This window comes from Schistocerca serialis, chromosome 2 (assembly GCF_023864345.2).
Source record: "Schistocerca serialis cubense isolate TAMUIC-IGC-003099 chromosome 2, iqSchSeri2.2, whole genome shotgun sequence".
NCBI classification, from domain to species: Eukaryota; Metazoa; Arthropoda; class Insecta; order Orthoptera; family Acrididae; genus Schistocerca; species Schistocerca serialis.
This window is the reverse complement of record NC_064639.1, coordinates 223636851-223656154: the sequence shown is the minus strand read 5'-3', so window position 1 is coordinate 223656154 and position 19304 is coordinate 223636851. Positions and strand designations below refer to the sequence as shown.

The 19304-nt window shown below is 41.4% G+C and overlaps 1 protein-coding gene across 1 annotated transcript in view; it reads left to right on the top strand.

Moving 5' to 3' along the window:
• The first annotated feature begins 2579 nt into the window (after positions 1-2579).
• LOC126456967 (rho GTPase-activating protein conundrum) overlaps positions 2580-19304 on the top strand; it is a 235593-nt gene continuing 218868 nt past the window's right edge. The window contains exon 1 of the mRNA XM_050092904.1: positions 2580-2746. The gene's annotated coding sequence lies outside the window, so the exon portion shown is untranslated. The remainder of the gene's footprint in view (positions 2747-19304) is intronic.

The following is a 19304-nucleotide window of genomic DNA, read 5'->3' as shown; positions in this document are numbered from 1 at the left end:
GTTTTCTTTACTAAGCTGACATCTTGGACTTGAGACTTTTAATCACTTTTAAAACTTCCTTTTCGTTTGTTGGAACTGCCATCATATTGCTGGCTGCCTTGGGTGCTTCCATCTTAATCTGCTCCCCAAAATTCCTACTTATTGTCTGGGGTACATTTAAAAAGTAATTATTTATATAATTAGGCATGGCATATTTATCTACCATTTTATTCTCCTCATCTTTTAGAATAATTTCCTTGTCTTTGATAGGTACCCCGGTTTCTTTTCTCACAATTTCCCACGCTATTTTAGTTTTATTTCTGGACTGTTTTATTTCCATATTATTACTTAATAACTTTGCATTTGCAATTGCTCTGCGGTATATTTTCCTATACCTCTTTACTTATTCTATAAAATCAGTATCTGTACACTCCCTAACTCTGAATTCAGTTTTTTCATGTTTTCACATAATTTCTTAATGCCAAGAGTCATCCAAGAACTTGACTTTATGTGTCCAGTAGACTTGATTCTGGTCAGTTTCTTTGGAAAACACATCTCAAAGTTCATCATATAAATCGATGCAAATACACTATATGCCTCATCTGAACTTGACTGCTTCATAACATCTAACCAATTTTCATTTTCTAAGATACTTATGAACTGATGACAGCTGTCCACAGAGAAGTTTCTTTTGTAAATATTATTTACACCTTCATCTTCCTTTGGCCTTAAAGGGATTTCAATGGTGAGAGCATTGTGGTCAGACAATCCTAAATCTTTGTTTGTTACCTCTATGTCAGTTGCTGACGTATTTGAGAAAATGTTATCTATTGGAGGTGTTTGTTATTGTTGTTGAATTGTTTATGTGTGGTGACATGTTGAAACTCTTTAATATGTCCAAAAATTGCCTTTTTTGTTGACTTTCAATTAGAAGATTAATATTGAAATCACCACAAAGAATAATCACAGTTTAATAATCACAGTTTCTGTTCTTCCTTCGGCCCTCCATCGCAGAGACTCTGGTAGGCGTCTTCTCTGTGCCATACTGCATCGTCTGTCACTGTATATGCAGCGACTGTGGATGTGGGGCTACTCGGCGAACACTACTCTGTTTGACAGATGACCTCCCGCCATCGCTGGCGTGGTCTCCCGTTGACCGAAATGCCATCTTCCGTGCAGAGTACGATCGTACGGACATCTCTTGAGCGTTTTTATGATTATTAGTGAATTAGGCACAGGACGGGGAAACAGCAGTCTGTTGTTTGAAATTTGGTCACCACATTTATGTAATGGCTCTGAGCACTATGCGACTTAACTTCTGAGGTCATCAGTCACCTAGAACTTAGAACTAATTAAACCTAACTAACCTAAGGACATCACACACATCTATGCCCGAGGCAGGATTCGAACCTGCGGTCGTAGCGGTCGCTCGGCTCCAGACTGTAGCGCCTAGAACCGCACGGCCACTCTGGCCGGCCCACATTTATGTATATAGTTGTTATTTTGTACTCAGTAGAACGTTCTTCATCACGATCAAAGGCAAGAGCTTCTTATTATTACTGATAAATGCGAAAGTTACTTATGAATGACAGGCACATATAAGTTCAACGAAGTATTGAAGTGAAGTTTGTAATAATTTTTATGATTGTTTTTAATTTACATTTTTGCTGAGGAAATGCGTTGTCTAACACTATGTGGTAAATATGTATTGTTTCCTCTATTTTTACTAAAACCTCCCTCTGTTTCACGTCACAAATCAAGAATGTTCGAATAAATCCTGAATTAAATATTGACAGTTTCAGTTTTGCTCTAAATACTGTTTACTCTTAAATAAGAGACAGGACGATAAGAGTGTATAAAAAATAATTTCATAGGTTATTTGACCCTTTATACATCTTCACTCAGTTTCTAGACCGTTCTCCACATTCGGTTTTTAGGAGAATTTGGTAAGAAACTGATCATGTACGTAAAGAAAGCGATCCTTAGGAGTTAACGCCCGATAGATATGCAGCATACTCAACGCACAGGTAACACGGGTCCGGCCTTTAACTGACTAAAGTTATCAGGAAAACTGTCGTATTCTATGGTAGCCTACGATAAAGCATATAAAAGAACTATGGCCAAAGGAGTGGTTTTCCAGGATAGGATACGTACATATCTAGTAGAACAGTTCTTGATGTGAGCGGCCATAACTGTAGGCCTGTTATTGCTGTGTGTGCAATAGGACCGGGCCTTGTAAAGCACTGCCGTGCTCAAACAAATCGTAAGGTCATGGAGAGCTGTAGTTTTCTGTAGCTTAATTGAGGAACACTTAAATCGCTCTCAGACGCTACTCTCCGGAATGTCGCTGTCGGACTTCCGTAAGCAGCTCAGCGCCGAGTTTGCTGAGTAGTACCTGTGTGCCCTGGCCGCTTGCTGAACGTTGCGTCATGACCCGCGGCTCAGGTAAACAAGGCACGCTCCCTGCTCCATTGGGTGGCGTGAGGGGGAAGAGGGGGGCAGCAGAGGGGCGGTAAGTGCCGCGGGAGGGTCGGAGGGAGGGGGGGTCCGCGGCAGTGGGTGGGGGTACGCCCCCTCCTTCTCAGCGGGAGGCAGCGCCGGGGCGCTGCAGTTGACCAGTGAGTTTGCTTTGTGAACGCGTGTCGGTGCTAAGCGCCAGTGTCTGTTCAAAAAAGCTCACACCTGTGCTGTACGCAGTCGGTGAATCCCTTTACGCTATTTGGAATACGTCAATGAACTTACCGTGACGAACAAAGCGACGCAGCAAGTAAGTAACAGTGTCAGAGCTCGTTTCTGTACGTAATTCGACGATCGAGTTTAAAACATTTATGGACTCGGTTTGCATTTAGCCATGTAAATTCCATCGCGCGATGAAGTGTATTGTGTGATGTGTTGGGGAAGAAATCGTGCAAGTGGATTTCCCTCAGCGAGTAAAAAAATGACCATATGCAGCGAGTTGGCCGCGTGCGTGGTATTTCTCGCAGGTGGAGAGGCGGCGGTATGGGTGACTCTCCGAAGCTGCAGCCAGCCGGTGGCTGGGTGGGACACTTAACGGACCACCGGCCGTTGAAAACGCCTTCTCGTCTGTTTGTATATAGCTGTAGCGAGCCAGAACCTCAGTGCACAGCTGAGTCAAGCGGTTTCCTGCCGTCTGCACGCTCTTTAAATGTCACGACAGCAGCAGCTGCAGTTTCACAAGATCCTTGGCGTCATCGCTTTATCCAGTTCGCAACAGTCCTCGTTCACCGGCGTCAAATTCAGGAATGGGTCTACATGGACGAAGAAACTGGATTAGCCAAACGATGTTCTGTGTTGTGAAGCATTTAAAGACAATCATAATTGTCAACAAAAACTGCTGCATGGATATATTTTTTATCATCGATACAACTTTCGAACAAAAGGCCATCTTCAATCGGCACATAGATTTACAGAAACAAACCATTTCTGTTGATTTCACTGTGAGGATTCGAAAAGTATTATTATGTAAAAGAAAAGCATTCTGTTGCTAATATTTCTCACTGATTATTTTGGCGACCTGGGTTTCTTTAGATAGAGTAGCATGGAGAGCTGCATCAAAACAGTCTCAGGGCTGAAGACCACAACAACAACAACGGGTTTGTTTAAGCTAACCAGCAGGTTAAAACTATATGCTTTTCACAGCAAAAGCTAACAGATCGATACAAAGGTCGTAAAAAAAAAGTGGCAAGAAAGTGTGTTTTTCTCACGGAAATATAGTGGTTACTCTTATCAGGAGGGTTACATAAATAAGTTCTCGGTGTGAAAAATATGCACTGAAGTTGTTATTGTCTCAAAGGCCCACAAGGAAGGTCCCTTGCAGTCAAAAAGCTTCTTGGTGATTAATGCTGAACAGCGTCACAGGTCACATTACAATTTTAACTGTTACTTATTACACAAGGCGTACGTGGGAGTGGTCTGCGACATCAGGGGGTTGTGTATGTGTGAACAACGACTGCGTGCCACAGTTAACTATCACGTTAAGTCATGGTTTCTGCCATTAGTTTGGACATTAGACACGTTACTTCCAAATAGACGTTATATATCGATAAGGTCGACTTTTTGCGTATTGGAGAACGCAGCGATCACTTTATGAACTGTCACCTACTAAGTGTATCGCACGATCTTTATTGCCTTTATTGTTTCTACTTCATAAGAGATGTAGAGTGTAGTCGTTTAATTTTTGCATGTGAATGCCTGGTTATGGGAGACCATTCCGTAAACACATAGTTTAATAAAAATTAATTAAAACCCTAATATAACAGTCGTGTTGTTGTTAAAAACTAACGCGTTATAGTGCTTGTGGTACTGTAACTGTTACAAAGAAGGCAACACAGCGGACTTTTATGTAGTAGTGGGTTAATTAAACCGGCGTGGTGTTTATTTATTTCTTAAAAAGAATTTCATACCTCTTACGTGAGACACATTCTTTTGTGGAATATAGTTTTCCTGTAGAGTGATTTATTTATGACTCAGGACTGTCACAGAATTGTGAAAATGCTCTCCAGTGTTTCAACATGCAACGACAAAGCATGCGTAAAGTTTATATTCTCCAGTGCGTTCCAGCTATGCACGAAGTAAGTTCCATTCTAATTAACTCTCTTGCTAGGAATGCGGTGCTCAAATTATTTAGTTTTGTCTTGGTTTTTTGGGAGATGATTTTACAGATTGGAAGAACTGCCATTTACTATATGTGACGTTAAAACTGCGTACCAGATCAGGGTGGAAGCCAATCATATATCTTTCTCGGACGATCCTTTATCAATTGAGCCAAGCAGCTACAGTAACGAGGCCGATTCAGAACGGTTACTTCAAAAATTGGTTCCTTTCAATTCCTTTTTAATTGGTGAAGCGTTGTATAAGAAAAAACGTTACCAGGTTCGCATCCCGTTCCGGCAAAGTAGTTTTCACCTAGGGACACAGACAATCAACACTGCATGTAGCATACAGGAGTGAAAGAATTCCTTCTCAATTGCCGTACAGATGGGAAATGGTCTTTATCTGTTAACAGGATGACTGGCTGACCTGTGTTTTTTGTAAGGGGTGCGCCAGTTACATTTGTCTGTGTCGTTGTTTTAGCTCTTATGTCATGTTTCAATCCCTGGTCGACCACCTGTCACCCTTTTTCCGTTGTGTTTGGGCGTGTGTGATTAGGTGATAGTATGTCAATGCGAGTCAGCTGGGAGTGAGTGCATAAGAGTCGTTTTTTTAGATTTCATTCTCACTGTGTGCAAAAATTTTAGCGATTTTATCCACATTAGTTTCTTTTAACATGTGTCAGGCCGCTGATAACCTCGCCGTTTTGCGCTCGTCAAGTCAAAACACGCACACATACACAAACACTCCCTTGATGCTTGCTTTTTAAGGGAATGTTGATTCACGATGTCTCATATACAGCCGTCTCTCGATAATTTGAAATTCAAGGAACCCCAGAGAAAGTTCTAATAATTGAAAGTTCAATTTGATTGAAGTATGATTAAGATGTAATCAGGAAAAAATCAAGATAAAGTGTATCGTTTGTAAACAAACTAAAAACATACCACTGTAATTTCAATAACATTCGTATTTCTTTACAAAGCAGAAAGTAACAACTTAAATTGAAACCTAAAGGAAATTTGTCTTTTATACGTTTATTAATTTTTACTTATTTTAGATATGAAATGAAAGATAAGTACAAACTTCCAAAAATACGTAACAAAACTTCAGTTTTATTCTGCACAGAATTCGACGATATTTTCCTACTTCAGTAGCTTCCAGCGTATTTAACCAATCACTTTTCTAGTGTGACCAATGCCAGTAATACATCGTCATCATTATGTACATCTAACCATGTACACGCGCAACGTTTATAATGACGACTTTGCCTCTTTTTGAATCACAGATGGAATCGGCTCTGCTTGTTTCGCTTTTTGCCACTCAGAACAGTTAAACTTCAACGATAGTCAGAGCATCGCAAACTGCACATGGTCATCAAACCGTACGTAATCACCAAATGTCACGTTTACTTCTAATTCATCAAACTGGCTATGTGGTGGTCAAACACTTGTGCTTCTTTGAAGGTACTTTTACAACTGATATCCCGTAACACATTACTCAGTGTAGACACAGGAGTGTCGAGAGGAAATCGTCGAAACAATATTACCGAAACAATCGAATTACGGAGTTTTTGACCCCCACTAACTTCGATTTCAAATGGCTCTGAGCACTATGGGACTTAACATCTATGGTCATCAGTCCCCTAGAACTTAGAACTGCTTAAACCTAACTAACCTAAGGACAGCACACAACACCCAGCCATCACGAGGCAGAGAAAATCCCTGACCCCGCCGGGAATCGAACCCGGGCGTGGGAAGCGAGAACGCTACCGCACGACCACGAGATGCGGGCTAACTTCGATTTGTAAGAGTGTTTGCGGGCGATCTGACTTGACAATCGCTTCGATTTATCGAGTGTGCCGAAACACATAGGATTTCTTCGATCTATATAGATCTTTGCAAAGGACTGAACAATTAGATCGATTTATACCGGTGCGAATTATTAGTCTCTTCCCGTTTCAGCGTTTTAGATTTCATGCTAGTGTTAAAATCACTGCCATTTGAAAAAAAAACTTTCTGTAGAATTCAGCGTATGCCAGGATTATCTTAACCTTTTGCTTTACTGTAAAACAAGCGTCTTAGCAAAACGGTGGTTCGGTAACGAAGGTCTACTCGGAAACCAAGCATTTCGTGGAGGTATTGGGACACTGTATTCGTAAAATTGTTTCCTGGAGCTGCAGAAGGTAAAGCAGCCAGGAAGGTCGTTGACGTAATCAGAAATGATATCATGGGCTTATTGCATTCTCACAGTCGTTTGCTCTTTTCTTTTATTATGATGGATTATATCAAATAATGTATCTCCTCACTTCACACTTACAGTTAGACTAGAGACAATCTGTTTGCGAATTGGAGATAAGATAACCGTCGCAAAAAACCCAAAACGCCATTATTTACTATCAATCCTCGGTCAACATGTCCACTGCTTCCATTGTGACATTTGGTTTTTAACGTTTCTTGCATACCGTCAATGTGAATGTAATACAGACTCTTTTTCCCTCGTACAATGTACGAATTTCCCTCCCATCATACAAGTACACTTATCTCAAAGTTTGTAGCATAAGTTCAAACATTTTTAGCAAAGTTTATCGGTAGCAGCATTTTACATAGTTTGTTGCACGGTACCGGTATATATAAATAATATGCAACGAAATGCTAGTCGAAGATTTGTCTATTATCTAATACAGCTTGTCTTAATTTTTCTTTCAGTTTTAGTTTTCGTTAAAAGAAGTGCGTTAAATATGGCGCGAACGCACAAATCGGTCTCTGTTGCAGATCAGTCTACTATTACAACTTATTCCTCATCCATTTTCGTCGAGTTCGCAATATCACAACCTAATCATTATCTTCCGACCCATTCCGACCCGCCCTAGATTCGGGCTGTCACTATGTCACTATCCAAGTTTATCTCACGGAATTTGTTATTTAAATGTCTTCAAAATCTGAAAAGCTGCAATAAGCATTACTCCAAAAGCGCAGTTACTTTTGTTGGTTTTTAAAATTCTGAATGAAGTGTGTTTTCGCATTAGAAAATTTGGATTACACACAGAAAAACTTGTAACTTCCTATGAGCGGATAGTTACTTGTTTTAAATTACAACTTCAAATTATAATAGTAGCCCTTTCTATGCAAATAAAAAAGTTCAAATTAATAAAACACAATCTTGTGGTATCCTTTTGTACATGGGTAGTCGTTTTGTAAAGTTTGTGTCTCTACATTGCACAGATGATGAACTAATTCAGGAGAAAGCTATTTTAGCTAGTTAGTGCCTTAAATATTAATTTCATAAACTTACAATCACCCAACAACTACTTCTAAGCCTATATTCGATTGGCTTGATGTATTAGGCCCTAATGCATATGATCCGTGAGTCGGAGTTTCCGTATTTCATACATGTAATACACAGTTTATTTCAAATTTAAATACAAATTTAACCACATGATACATACTATTTATACAAACTTGTTTTATAATGTTTTTCTCTTAATTCTATTCTCCGAAACTTGTCGATTATAAACATTTCCAACTGATTTTGGAATTTTTCCTCGTTTAATGTATCATATGTATAGTAAATGGTGTATTAAACCACACGAAGACTGGTCCTAAATTGAATTTATCAGACCATGTCTTCTTATATCAAATGTCACGCAATAATTCGTTTGAGACTGGGGTATCTGTATGTATGTGTTACAGATGTTGCCCACCAACATCGTTTACAAATTTTCGTTTTTTGCTTTGTAATGACAAAATATAATTATTTACCTTCAAAACCGCAGATGCACTGGCCGCGATATGTCCGTCAAACATTATTGCATTGACTGTACACGTATTCAACTAAACATTGCCTCCAGTACACGGGCGTCAACCCGTAAATATTCTTGGTTGGTACGAATGTGTGGATGAAGAGTAACAACATTAGTCGCTTCAGAGACTGCCTTGATTCTGCGGTGGTCATTCTTCGACATGTATAGACAACAACTGATTTTGTTTTCTTTGTTTATTCAAACGACAAAAAGGGGTGAAATAATAACGTACATCAAAGATGCACAGCATCCAAACTTCAGAGCTTTTCATTTGTCTTGATTCTTTCGTATCAAAACAACAACAATCACATACCGGTGGTGTCATTTGTCGAAAGCCAATTCGCAACGTAAATTCATTCCCTTAAGTACGTGTGCATCACTCTTTAACACTTCGTTCGCTTCATAGACAGGTTATCACTATCGTCCAGTTTAAAAAGGAATAATTACTTTAGTTACTTTCGAACATGTTTTTCCAAAACTGTTGTCACTTCCATAATTTAAATATAGATGTAGCTAAATTTTTATTATCTAGTAATGAAGTACGATTCCCAGCTTCTATTCGTAACTGACATAAAAGAAATCGCTCTCAATGAATGATTTCAAAGAACGATCTCCAGTAATATAGCTATACCCATATTTGTAAACTAATCTCAATATAAACAATTCACATTCAACTTTGATGAAGTATCATCTGATCCATCACTCTATTTGTGATGTTGCGGTTACAACGTTGCTTGTAAAAATTTTGGAGGGTTAACGGCTTTTCGTAATTGAATCAGCATTATTCATGGCCACCAACGACGATGCTAACAGATAGATTAAGTTTTCACAGGTAAACGTACCAATTAGAGAGCTGTATTAGAGCCGTGGTAATCAGTTATGAGAATGACAAAATGAGGAAATGTTTCAAATTAAGGTACGACGGAAATGTTCATTGTTTAACATACTGTATGAAGAAATAAGCAGAGTTCATAGCGCTTTCCTCGAAGTATTGTGTTAAGGTGGGTAGACCGTGGCACTCTGTTTAAGGATATTATGTAAAGTTTTTATTTTTTTTTTTTTTTTAAGTTCAAGCTTCACTGTTTTGTTTCACCAGCAGTGTTACAAATGTGTTCAGCTGTCTGTCTCGTAAGGTAGCCCAGGTAGCCTACCCTAGACGGCGTCGTATACGTACTGCCTTCTTATCTGCTTGTGGCGCAGTGAATACAGCGTCTTGATCCCGTTTGTTACTGTCTCGTAAATTCATCTCCTTCGCCTCCGAGGTAACCTCTCACTGATGTTTCTTCCCCATAATCCGCTGAGAAAATCTTACTCTGATATAAATACGGTAATACTATGGCACTGATAAAAAGTTTTCGCACGATTAATTCATCATCGTCAACAATAATACACATCATGTTTCAGTGGCATTACGTCTAGAGGAAAAATAAGGTTGAGATTGTTTCTTTAAGATGACGCGGTACTATTAGCTAAGCAGTACTAACGCTCGAGGCACCTCTTGGTAACTTGTATCCTTTTTTTAGTACAGTTTGTTTTCTCTATACTCCGCTCTCTAGCCTCACCACATCGCGTACTTTATCAAGAGTTTTTTTTTTCGCAAACATGAATTTGATGAAACTTACGCTGCCCAGTCACGTTAATGTGAACACCTGTGAAATGCCTGAATAATCACCCTTTGCAGTGCGGACCGCTGCGAGACGTGCAAGAAGAGAGTCAATGAAGTTCTGCAATAAATCGACAGGGATGTGGAGTTATGCCTACCCAGAGCCGTGGCCAGTTACGCTATGTTTCTATGTTGAGTACCCAAGATCCCACAGATTCTCGATTGGGTTTAAATCAGGGGAATTTGCTGGTGAGGGGACTACGGTAAAACTCATTCTGGTGCTCTTCGAATCACGCATTTACACTGCGAGCTGTGTGACTCGTTGCATTGTTCTGCTGGTAGGTACCATCGCGTTGAGGAAAAACAATCTGCACGTAGGCGTCGACATGGTCCCTACGGATAGATGCATACTTGTGATGATTCATTGTGCCTTTCAGAATGACGAGATCTCCGAGGGAATGCCACGAAAACATTTCCCAAACGGTAACCGCTCCCTCCTACGTCCTGGACCCTTCTGACCATTGTGACATGGTGTTTGCTTTCAGACGTTTCACACTGACTCGCGTGATTCATTTGGACATCTGCCGTAACTCAGAGTGCGTCGAGTTGGGGTACTGGTGGGTAAATACCAGCCTTCGTTGCCGACGAACAGCAGTCAGCATGGGTACATGAACCAGATGCCTGCTGTGGAGACCCATATGCTGCAATTTCCTTGAAAGGGCGTTGAAGAGACACTGTCAGCTCCTTAACAGATGCACGTCTGTTCGCCCGTACACATTTCCGTTGCCGTCGTTCACACCTGTCATCTATGTTGGCCCGTGGTGTATCACAGTTGCCACCGCCCCGGTTTTGGATAGGGTCATTTTGTCATGCTCAGTATTCTCTAGCCACGGCTGCACGTGAACAGTTTACAAAGCTAGTCATTTAGGAGATGCTTCCAACCTTGGCCCGAAAGCCAATGATGCGCCCTTTGGGACTTCAGACGCGCAGGTGCGTTCGCGTATTACGATTATGACTACACTTTTTCCCGCGTCTTTAGGACACGCTTTATATACCCTCCACTGCTAGTGCTGCCACCTGCCGTCTGTCAGTGGTTAGTGCACGATGACGTTGAACATAGGCGGTGGTCACATTAACGTGACCGGACCGTGTATATTCAGTATCCAGTGGCGGAGAATTTCAATGCAGCATGAAAGACAACAATTACTTCATGAAGAACTCAAAAGCGAAAATAAGGAACAGGTTTAAGATTGACAATGTGGGGGTTATCCTCTTGAACGCAGGTCAAATACCAGCTGTGATTGCAAAGAAGATTAATAAGAACCTACACTACTGGCCATTAAAATTGCTACACCACGAAGATGACGTGCTACAGACGCGAAATTTAATCGACAGGAAGAAGATGCTGTGATATGCAAATGATTAGCTTTTCAGAGGATTCACACAAGGTTGGCGCCGGTGGCGACACCTACAACGTGCTGACATGAGGAAAGTTTCCAACCGATTTCTCATACACAAACAGCAGTTGACCGACGTTGCCTAGTGAAACGTTGTTGTAATGCCTCGTGTAAGGAGGAGAAATGCGTACCATCACGTTTCCGACTTTGATAAAGGCCGGATTGTAGCCTATCGCGACTGCGGTTTATCGTATCGCGACACTGCTCCTCGCGTTGGTCGAGATCCAATGACTGTTAGCAAAATATGGAATCGGTGGGTTCAGGAGGGTAATACGGAACGCCGTGCTGGATCCCAACGGCCTCGTATCACTAGCAGTCGACATGACAGGCATCTTATCCGCATGGCTGTAACGGACCGTGCAGCCACGTTTCGATCCCTGAGTCAATAGATCGGGACGTTTGCAAGGCAACAACCATCTCACGAACAGTTCGACGACGTTTGCAGCAGCGTGGACTATCAGCTCGGAGACCATGGCTGCATCACAGTCAACGAGGAACCTGGGTGCACGAATGGCAAAACGTCATTTTTTCGGATGAATCCAGGTTCTGTTTACAGCATCATGATGGTCGCATCCGTGTTTGCCGATATCGCGGTGAACGCTCATTGGGAGCGTGTATTCGTCATCGCCATACTGGCGCAGCACCTGGCGTGATGGTATAGGGTGCCATTGGTTACACGTCTCGGTCACCTCTTGTTCGCATTGACGTCACTTTGAACAGTGGACTTTACATTTCAGATGTGTTACGACCCGTGGCTCTACCCTTCATTCGATCCCTGGGAGACCCTACATTTCAGCAGGATAATGCACGACCGCATGTTGCAGGTCCTGTACGGGCCTTTCTGGATACAAAACATATTCGACTGCTGCCCTGGCTAGCACATTCTCCAGATCTCTCACCAATTGAAAACGTCTGGTCAATGGTGGTCGAGTAACTGCCTCATCACAATAAGCCAGTCACTACTCTTGATGAACTGTGGTATCGAGTTGAAGCTGCATGAGCAGCTGTACCTGTACACGCCATCCAAGCTCTGTTTGACTCAATGCCGAGGCGCGTATCAAGGCCGTTATTACGGCCAGAGGTGGTTGTTCTGGGTACTGATTTCTCAGGATCTACGCAGCCAAATTGCGTGAAAATGCAATCAAATGTCAGTTCTAGTATAATATATTTGTCCAATGAATACCTGTTTATCATCTGCATTTCTTCTTGGTGTAGCAATTTTAATGGCCAGTAGTGTATATAGGATCAACAAAATTTGTTTCCATAGTTATGGCAGAAGTGGAATATTTTGTAGTCGTTGTAATTTAAATTTAGACGGTGATTACAGTGTCGAGTGGCATTATGTTAAACAATAAGGGTGAGATATCACATTCTTCCTCTTGCCTTACGACTTCTGTCGGACCGTAGGTAGCCCCTTCTTGGAATGCATTTTTCTCCTCCCAGAACATCTTCAGCAGTTTTCTTCTCTCCCGCTCTTCTTCGGAGATCTTCAGTAACCTCTTCTCTTGTCTGTTTCGATGGTGACTATACTTTTGCAGTATCCTTCTCTGTCGTCGACGTCCGGCACATTGGCCAGTGTGTACCTGGTTCTCCTTTTTTTTCTCTCCTTCCACATTCATCCCCAGTTCAAACCTATCCCTCTGGATATCAATAATCTGTTTGGTTCCTCTTGTTTTCCCTGTTGTTTTACATCTCTTTTCGTCATTCTGTCCACATCCATCCTGATTACATGTATGGTTTCTCATGATATAGTCCCTATGTTCCGGTACAGTTCTTCTCTAGGTCTTCACATCCATCTCTTACCACATTTCCTCAGCATTTTTCAGTTTTCTTTCTCTAGTTATTCTGCACCATTTCTCCCTAGTGTTATCATCTCAGCTGCATATACTACCGCATTCCTCCGAGATTGTCATGATCTTTGCGTCTGTATATTCTTTTTATTGTAGACAGGGTGTTTCAAAAATATTTTTACAAACGTTGGAGACGAGAAAAATGTTCATATTAAAACATGTCTGAAAATCCTTCGGTTTTGTGTTATAAATATAAGTTTACAATTTAGGTGATTGGAGCTCATCAACATACAAACTCATAATAAATGCTCGAAATGGCCTCCTCTTCCAGAGACAATAATCCAAAGGACAGAAGCCGGGGGAACGCGTCGGCCATAGAACTGGTCGTTCTCAACCTATTCATCTGTTATGGTAGATACCAGCCAGTCATCTCGAACATTCAGACTGAGATGTGCTGGAGCTCCGTCGTGCATAACCCATATGTTTCTTCTTATATACAGGGACACATCTTGCAGCCTAGTAGGTCTTGAAGAGTGTTTTGAATATTGACCCTGTAGACAGAAAATGTAAGACTTGGTGCAAGAACGTATGGCTCTAGCAGACAGTCATCTACAATTCCAGCCCATATATTAACCCTAAGCTGATGCTGATGTATAAATTTGTTATTCCATCTCTTCCAAACGTTGCTTCGTCTGTAAAGTAATCTGAAGAGACCAAGAAAGTATCGGCAGTCTGTGCAACAAACCATCGGTAAAAGCTCTCCCGTGGTTGGTGATGGGCAAGTTTAAGGCCTCGTTGGAGATGATACGGATACATAAGTTCCTCGTGAAGTATCCTCCATGCTGAATTTTGCGATGTAACACATGTCAAGGTGACTTGCCTTGCGCTGATACCTGGCTCTTCTTCGACATCCCGTAGTTCGTGCTTATCCTGGTCAGGCGTACGAGCAACACGTAGTCTTCGTGATCAATAGTCTGTGCTACTACGGGTTCTGTCTCGCTAACATGACGATACACAGCACAAAGATTGGGTGACTCGGTTGTCTTCGGTCTGAGAACGCCGTCTGATATAACTTTGCAGCCTCGTATCCAATACCATTCGCGCAGCCGTATATAAAAATTATGTCTGCCTTCTCACGAAATGAACTTCCTGCCATGTCTGAACGGAGCACTCTCGGCTTGAGCACTAACTGTAGTAGATGTACACAGTGGGTGCGTTGAAGATAGACGAATGGAGAGTGTAAGCAAGTCTCTCTGGCAACGCAGAGCCATCTATTATACGAGTGCGATGAGTCAGACGGGTGCATAGATAAAAGAAGTTTTTGGGTTGTGTTGGCTTAAACGGCAGATTTAATTAATAACCTGAAAACGAAGGAGTTTCGGTCATATGTTCGCACGAACTTTTTTCTTGTTTTGGTTTAGGGAAAGTGTCCCCAAAGATTTTAAAAGTATTTTTGAAACATGCGGTATATCTTTGATCATACAGATGGCGTGATCATCCTCTCTGCTATTCTGTCATTGCTCCTCTATCTTCCTGCGATATATTCTCCCAGAAATTTTCAATTCATCCATCTTTTGCACAGTATCTTCTAGTGTTTTCCAATACCCGGTTTTAATCAGTGCCTTTGTCTTCTGCTCAGTTGAACCCTTCTGACCATCTTACTTAGGTTTTCAAGTTGTATCTTTGCTTCTTCCGTTTCACTTATTATCGTTATGGCGCCAACAAAGGCTAGACGTTCCTCTTGGCCTCTGTTGTTCTTTTTGTTTCCCACGTGCCGTCTTTGTTAATCCCATTTTCTTGGTTATTGCTCTCCACTGTCTGATCACTTCGTCCAGTTCTACGTTGAACAAAATGAGGTGACAAAACATCTCTTGTTCGATGCTGCTCTTGATCTAAAGCTCCTTTGATACTGCTCCTCTGAATGTCCCAATTCCCTTTGTGTCTGCGATAATGTGTCATATGTAAAGTTATTGTATTTGTTCCTAATACCACATTTTCTTTTTAATAAAGATAAAGTCGTATCAAGCCGAAAGTTGGCGTGAACACCACAGGGGTTTACCAACCACTATCTGCTTGGAAGTGGAAGTGGTACGTCTTTGCCTTCCGTCGACCTTTAAACTGACTTCACCTTCCAGTTAAAGAGAAACCTTTATTTCGAGGTGGATTTCAAAGCACAATGCAGTTTAGTTTCTTCGTATATACAAATAATCTTCAGAGACGAGAAAAAACATTGTGGCCGACAGGGTATTGAGTCCTGCGCCCATGAATTTATCATCTGACATCTGCAGTTTTTCTTTTCTTTAATCATCCTTCGTTGGCGTGAAATTTTGCTCATCTCTATACGATATGATTTCCTTATCCGTTACATCATGGCTGACAACTTCAATAGATTTTACTAAATGTTCGGCGTAAAGATAAAAATTGGTAAGACATCTCCAACAGTTAAATGACGAAGTACTCTTCCAACCATTATGAAATCATACCTTGAATTATAGAATTCCTGTAGTGCCGCGACAATTAGTCTGCAACAAACGTAAAAAATGCCTGTACACTTGAGACTGTCAATTTCAAAAGCTGAGTATCGTGCCGCACATTTTGCAAACAACCACAGCAACCATCTCACCCTTCCATAAAACATTAAACACCAAAAAGAACTGAAAACGAAAACCTGGAGCGTTGCAGTGGTAGACTTGTACCGCGGACATCGCCCAATAGAGCACTTGAGGTAAATCTTTGACATTCAACTCTGAACGAGATTAATTGTAACACTGGAAAACATTTGCACTGCTCCTCTGTCTACAACTAAATTCTGAGAACCACTGTGAAGTGGGTACTCCCCGTAGTTCCTCATATTAGATTTTTTTCCCGTTCCATTCGCGGAAGAAGAACGAGAGGAATTACTGCGTATATGACTCTGTGCGCATTGTAATTGGCGCAGTCTTGTTTCGAAATTCCTATGGGCTTTACGCACAGGCGGCTGCATTATACGTCGAGATCCCTCACTTCATTCCAGTTCTTGAAACCGAGTAAGTAGTATTTCGCGAGACAGTCTACCAGTTCAGGATTAAGCATCTTTGAGACACTGTGCCGTAAATCAAACAAACCTATGAGCATTCGTGCTGCCCTTCTCTGTATACCTCGTACGTTCAACATCCCCTGTTAGCCCTATGGTCCCTACATATTTGAGCAATATTCTACGTTAGGTCATGCGGGAGTTCTGTAAGCAATCTCCTTTGTAGGCTGATTGTGCTTTCCCATTATAGTACCAGTGAAACGATGGCTTCCACCTGCCTTACCTACCAATGAGCCTATGTGACTCCCTTATCAGCAGCTAATCTAAGACAATTATTTGTTTACCATTAATTTCCAACCCTTTTGAGCTACGTTTGATTGTTCGTATTGCACTTCCTGTAAATAAATTAAATAAATATGGAGAAAGATGACACCATCGTGGGACATCTCATCTGCACTCTGATTTTTGTATTGACTGAAAATCAATATTTTATCTCTTCAGACTATTCACGTATCGTTGTTCTCCAAACAGTGTCCTCCGGTTCACTCTTATCGAAAGCCTTAGCTAGGTCAATGAGTCCACCACATGCTTTCTTCTTAAAATTATTCATAGTGCCATTGCAGCTTCTCCGGTTCATTTTTGAAACAACTAACCGAATCCAAGGTTCTGTAATTTGAACAATCATTGGCGCTTCATTTATCTGGTGTGGTAATTGTTTTACCTTTTAATTAGTTCCATTGGTAGTGCTCCAGCCACATAGGGATAGGTTGCCAACTTCTAAAAGCATTCTATTGAGGTTACCAACGAGAACGCCAAATCTGTACCATGAACAACTGTTACCTTCAGCAAAACAAGGACATGCACAATGTAGTAACCAGTATACATACGTTAATCGGTTGAATGTAAATATTACAGAGCATGTTTAAATACTTGTAAAACATTTACAGTGCTAAACATGAGAATTAACATACATCATTTTATCAAGAGGCTAATTTCTAACAAAATCGTATTTACTTGCTTCTTTTGCCTTAGCCAACAGTTTGTTGTAATTCTTAACAGTTTCAAAACTTTTCTGACAACTGCAGTTGTAAGTTATTATTTATGCATTGAACGAATTCTTAAAGACCTGTGCTAGCAAAGGATAATTCTTTTTCCGTCTTTCTAAGTAAACAAGCAGCTGTGTAACTCGCTTAGGAGGTGAATTAGACATTACCAGTAATCCCTCGTTTCTCTAAAGAATGGAACTCCCGAGTATAAAAGGGCTTCAAACATATAATTACTTTACAAATGAGTTAATGTGTTAAATAGTTAAGCATGCAAGCCAGAAAAAAGTTTCGAAAAGGTTTGAAATTATGTATAAAGTTTCTTGGAAGTCACTAAGTGCTGTCGTTATCAAGCACAGGATGAGTAAGTCAGGGTAATTTGCGTTCCCTTTTAAGCAAAAGCAACTTTATCAGACATCTCAATGTTTGTGGTGTCACATCGCCTAGAATATGAGTCGTACAATGATACAATTTTACAAGTACACTCTGCAGTAAATGTGAACACAGTCTGCAAAATATGTTACGAAAAACGTTAGTAGAAAAGAACTAATCAATTAAAAGGCCATGCTTGATGCTGAAGTTTTAAATCAGGGACAGTAGTAAGCATTAAACTTTTCTTCCTTGTGTCATTTTGTAGGGATCTCAGCGAGAAATTTTTTTTTAAAGGTATGAAATTGTGCGTAAAGTTTGTAGCAAGTCACTAAGCGCTCTTCTCCTCATATACTCGATGAATATAGTACGTGTGTTTGAGAGCGGTGAGTTACACTACCTCAAGATACACACAAACAAAGTTTCTAACTGGAATACCTATCTTACTGTGTTAAACATGCAACATAAGATTGCATCTCTTAATGCGTAGATTAACAGCATTTTAAATTTTGAAATTCGATCAATAAATTACTAAATGAAATACTGAAATTCCGGTTTTTATTGCCCTTGGAATCTTTTAGAGCCGGCCGGTGTGGCCGAGCGGTTCTACGCGCTTCAGTCTGGAACCGCGCGACCGCTACGGTCGCAGATTCTAATCCTGCCTCGGGCGTGGATGTGTGTGATGTCCTTAGTTTAGTTAGGTTTAAGAAGTTCTAAGTTCTAGGGGACTGATGACCTCAGCTGTTGAGTCCCATAGTGCTCAGAGCCATTTGTATTTTGAATCTTTTAGATTGACAACCTACAACTAGAACCAATCGACTGAAGTCGATTGTTGACTGTATGTCCATCTGTGGCACGGATAATAGCAGCGACGCGTCGAAGCATGGAGGCCTTGGTAGGTTGCTGGAGGGAACTGGTCCCAAGTCTGCACACACAAGTCACCTAATTCCTTTCGCAACGCTCTACCACTGCACCAACGTCCAGTACCAATGGTGGCGAGCTCATTTCAGTCGTGTTGATGATGTCGTGCTGTTAACTTTGCCGCATGCATGGGTCGTCGGCTGCGGAGGCCCATCGTTTGGAGTGTTTGGTGCACTTCGTGTTCAGACCCCCTTTACTCGGCCCAGCGCTAAAGACTATTATCAGTTCCGCCACAGTTTGCCACCTGTTCTGTTTCACCAATCTGCTCAGCCTACGATGTCCAACATCTGTCATGAGTGGCGGCCGCCCAACCACCACGACGTCTTGACGTGGTTTCATCTCGGTTCCCCACATGTTGAAGACACTCACCAAATCACTCCTCGAACACCCGATAAGTCGTGGAGTTTCCTAAATGCTCGTGCCGAGCTTCTGGGCCATCACAATCTGCCCTTGGTCAAACTCAGATAGGTCACACGCCTTCCCTATTGTACACACGGACAGCACACTGACTGATATCACATGCACCGTGTGTGTGTGTCTGACTAGCGGAGTGACACTGCCATCGCCTGGACGGGTTTATAACATAATTAGATCAGTGGTCATAATTATCTGGCAGCGTATTATCGGACATTAATGTTGGATGTGTCCACCCTTCGCCTTTATAACGGCTTGAATTCTGCTGCGGACAGTTTCAATTAGGTATCTCAGTGTCTGTGGAG